Raw genomic sequence first — 5,297 nt, forward strand, 5'->3', positions numbered from 1 at the left:
ACTATAATAATATCTATTTTGTGTATTTCATTATTCTATTAGGAGTCCAAGCAGTGAAGTTACTGGAACCCTTTTGTATTTGTTAGGATTATTCTTACACTTTAAAAGCATCTGGGTCTCAGAAAGTGTAATAGCTACAGTTCCCAAACTAGGCAGATGGATTGGAAATTGTATTCACTGTTATAACTGTTGAGCTGTAAGTCTCAGAAACAAAATCTTCTTTTTGTCCTGGATTCTGTGGGTTCAGACAAATCTATCCATATAAGTCACGCTCATTTGCATCTAGATGGATTTACTACATTTTGAATTTTGTTCAAATCTGTTTTTTCACTACTCCTACAAATTTTGAGCAATCGGCATCAAATTTGGCACATAGCATATCTGGTCCAAGTCGGAAAAAAGTACTTTTTCAGATTATTAATATTCGATACGGTTTTGAAATTATCCATTTTAAACCTGTCTTTAAGTTCAATTTTACATAAACGTTCATAAATCAAAATTGTTTGTAAACAAAGTTGGTGCACATGTTTGGATGCTAGGTCCGAGCTTCGTTGCGCCGTCCTGGGATATTCTGCCACTAGGTGGCACCACTAATACAAAAAGTTTATATATCATAATTAGCTGCACAGATCTGAGTGAAAAAATTTTCACATGTTCAATAGTTATGTTCAGTTCATTATTGGTGAAAAGGGGAGTGGTTTATAAGTGTAAATTCAAGTATTCATCTGTATTGCAGTCAGAACTTCCAAAATCATTTAAATTTCACCATACAGAGCTGAATTTTACTCCAGTTGACCAGAGGATTGATTGCAGGTTGAAAGGATATATGAAAAGAGGTGTGTCTTCAGTTGATGAAGGGAGCGCTGATTCAGCAGGGATTCAGAAAGGTAAGGTGACTAATTTCTAATACTCCCAATGAGCATTTTATTAGTTTAGTTTCATACACCATAAAATAAATGGATACAGCAAACTGCACTATACACTACATGGATATTTAAGGGTTTTGCTCAATAGCAGCAGACCAAAAACGACTTACTTCATACTGTATATGTATATGTTCTAACATTAATAAAGTTCATGCACCAGTTTATGTATAGCTTATGTATATGCAGTTAAAGTATATTTTGAAGAATATTATAGGTAAACTATGCAAAGGTTATGTATATACTTGCTATTGTTCTATTCATAAGTGCCTGAATGCAGGAGCATAGTATGCCTTTGTTATTTGCAAGAGTTTATAGTGCCATAAAGCAATTTTAAGGGACATGTGCAAAAAATGCCCTAAAAAGTGTGTTGCTAAGATATAGAGGAATCTGTAAACAAGTTCTGATCAAAACAAACGTTTGACCGTGTATAATGTGTACAGCGTGTATACATGAGATAGCAGGTGGAACAGCAACAAGTTGGCAATGCACCAGGCTTTATGTAGCGTCAAATACATTTTCATTCAGTGTTTTCCCAGCCTCCTGTGGACTTGTGAGCACATTTGGTTTTCACAAGAAAATTGAATTCAATTTAATGGAACACGTGTCAAAACTAAGATACTTTGCAGACTCTGTGGCCTTGGAACTTGGAACATGGTAAAACAGCCACTATATCATATATTGAACAAACATTTCTCTGTTTAGCCCATGGATGTTAAACAAAAGGAGTTTACAGAGAGAGCATGATGACAGATAAGGAGATCAGTTTGGACTGCATTGCAATGCTATTGCAGGCAAGAATGAGGGCAGTGTTAGTTTATGTTTTAGTACTTAAATAACTGGGACTTGCTCAAATGGCAGATGTTAGTCCTTCACTGTCTCAGTTATCCATTACCTAAATCAACACCTGATTTTGGACTCTATTTCTCTATATTAAAAGGAACCTCAATAAAAACAACTGTTTTTGAGAAAAATACAAAAATGTTTATTGATTCCATAACAATCAAAATGAGAGAACATCTCTCAGTGGCCAAATCAATGAAAACAAAAAAGATGGAACATCAAAGGGAGAAAAACAGTTATGTCAAGAGGATAACTGATAAATACCATATTCAAATGAAGTACCTTACTGCATAGATTTGCATATGTCTAACAGTCCTATGTTGTGTAGTTTGTGTAGACTCAAAGTCAGAACATGATAAGCTAAATGACCAATTTTAGCATTCAGCAACTAGCTCCTTGATGAAGGCACAAGTTGTACTTTTGTGGTTTTATGGAATAACAACATAGTCTAATTGTTAAATTTTTAAATGAACAACATGTTAAAATTTCATTGTGCGGTGCAGTAGTAGGTACTTGTCCTTTTTTTTAAGAATTTGGATAGAAAACGCCAAAAAAAAAAACCTTAGGCCTACAATAAATGAGAAGATAGGAGGCTATATTGTCTGGCCAAGGTTAGTGGAACAAAAGCCTAGCTGAAAAAAATAGTTGTGAGTTTCTGATTGTCAGTCTTCAAAATGGCTGCTGTAGGAATAAGGCGTGATGTGCAATCCAAGAGAAAGACTCAATTTTTTCTTTACTGTATGATTCCTTCCTCTCCTCTCTCTCTCACTCTCTTTCTCTCTCTGCCATTTCCCTGTGGCTGCTCTTATCAAATTCAAAACCCTGGTGCTAATGGAAGTGTAACCTTGTATTGTCCAGGTTTCAGTCGAGCCTTACGCACCCTCGTCTCTGTGCTATAACTAGCAGCCCTCCCTTCCCCATGTTGGCCTGGACATCATTCAACCTGGACTCCAATCCTATTCTACTCTGCCCCTCAATGGTCGAGTGACTTTCCTACTGCAGGCAGGACTGCAAAGTTACCCCGCTTCAACCTTTATCCTACTGACTGGGGTGCCCACAGACCCTAGAGGTATAGTTTTTGTCATGTTTCACAGGTGCTTTATTCTATCATTCCAATTTTTTATGAGTTTGTCAATCAATTTGTCCCCAGTGACTTCTTATCATTGTTTTCTGTTTCTGTTTTTAATTAGTGCTTTTTAAAAATACCAATGTATTGGGGTCACGGGGGACCCCAGTCAAAAGCACCCCATTCCGCCTATGCAGTTTTATCAGATGGAACTATTTATTGAGTGCATGTTTGCCATGGGTCCTAATTTAAAGCATCACATGTTATCAGGGGGGTAGGGGTGCTCTGTCAGTCATTTTCTAAGGCTTTGTAGAATGATTATATTTTGGATAAAAGCTGCAATTTGTTTTAAAGAAAAGTATATAATTTAATTTTACACAACATGCAAATTGTAATTTTCCTGAAATAATAATAATCTGTTTTGTTTTTTTCAGATGATATTAATTACATAACTAATGATGTTTTGAGAAGAAATAAGTCAGTAGTATGTTAAATATGTTGGTAGTATGAGGGTTAAATTGATATGTACAAAGTGAGGATGCAGAACACCTATTGCATTGTTAATTAAGACAATGTACATCAGCTGGTTCTCAGAACAGTCATGGCAGAAAAAATGCCTCGGACTGCTCCACCCAAAGAAAGCAGGACTCACAACATGGGATCTTCCCATAATTATGCTTATGTTATCCTTTATCACCAAGCATCACAGACCAACTGCGCTGGTAATTATCTGTGTGCTGTGTGCAGTTTACTGACATCACCTCACATCATTCCTGGGTAATGAGGATGAAAATGTCTTTACAGCTTCCTCCTGATGCCATTTTGCAATGCAAATTGCCTGGGGTGAGTCTGATCAGTTATTGGTTTCAAAGAGTTATCTGTATTTAAGTTCCGTTTTTACTTGATACAAGGGGTTAATGGCAGTTTAGATATTTAGTTCAGTATCAGCTTCCATCCACTGATATGATCATCGCAACAATGCTTTCATTATATTCCCCACAGTAACTGTGTTTATGTTCTTTCATTTGCTTAATGATATTGAACGATGATGGGCTCCCGTCATCATTATAGAACTGAGGTTACATCCATTTAACTTCTATTTCCTCCTTGTTTCACTACTGCTGTGCAGTCACTTGTTTACATTTTTCCATTCACTATGATACAGAGTGATGTGAACAGGAGGTTAGTGGCAGAAATGGTTTAGATGTGTGTTTCTGAAAAGGAGATTCCTCAGCCTTTCTTCAGCTAGCTTAATTTTGTAGTAGTTGCATTTTTTAGGAGATGCATGTTAGCGACTTTGGATTGGTTCTGCAATGCAGGGTTTTTTTACACTCTCTAATTGTTTCCATCCAGTTTTAACTATGAAACCTGGGAGACTGTCCTCATTCTCTTTGAGCGAAGTGTTTAGAGACTGACCTGTAATTTAAAACAAATTTCCTGCATTTCTACACCACCTAACCTCTTGGGTTAAGTCAAGAAACAGCCACATGCACTAGTCTAGAATTGTTGGATTGAGGGTGATTCTATTAAAACCAAGAATGCATCAAGAACAGAATATAATTGGGTGGATCAGGACAGAAAATGATTATTAGAACAAGGGCTATTCATATTATGGCATAAGAGGAGAGGGAGCAATGCTGTATAATAAGAAAAATATAGAAAATCGCCAGCCATATCTTTTAACACACAACTATAAATCCAACTTTGTAGGCTGTTGGCTTCCACCTTTTGCTTTTCTTACCACTGATGTTTCATGTTGTAGGTTTATGAATGAATAAAACATCAAAGTCATTTATCTAGCAACAAAGCCCAACCATTTTCTAACTCCAGCTTCTAACACCACAGTTGCACAGGAGGCTGAGAGATCATTGCAGTGGCTGTGACAGTAGAAAGAGAAGCAGTTGTTTAGCCAACCTGGCTCAGATCAGGTCAGATCGACCTGATCGTCACACCGTTGGAAAGTGAAGTGAGAGGCACCGAAACGCTCAGTGAAGAGGGAAGCCAGGAGCAGCATAATAACTATATAGAGGTTATCGACAAGTAATCAATAGAACAACCTATACAGAAATAATAATTCATTACAGGCCTAGGAATGAGCTTTCTCTCACTTATTTCAGTTAATCTGTCATAGAAAAACCTGTAATAGACAAAATACCCTATACGCTACACTGCACTACTTTATATAACATTAAATTGGTTTCCATATAAGCCTTGGATACAATATGATCCTTATCTACCACTTTCTTAATCCCAAGAAATGACTTAAACTAGTCATGTTATCTTAATACCAGTGGAGAGCTGCATTACCTTAAGACATTATCACTTATTTCAAAGAAAACTCTCTGAATAGGTCAAAAAGCATCAGAAAATGTGAAATTATCTCACTTCACTGGCAGATGAAAATCTACTTTGCACAAGTAAATACCAAACCCTGAATGCATTGCCAGACAGAATTGTCATCTAAT

Source organism: Thunnus maccoyii, chromosome 7 (genome assembly GCF_910596095.1).
Source record: "Thunnus maccoyii chromosome 7, fThuMac1.1, whole genome shotgun sequence".
Classification (NCBI taxonomy): domain Eukaryota; kingdom Metazoa; phylum Chordata; class Actinopteri; order Scombriformes; family Scombridae; genus Thunnus; species Thunnus maccoyii.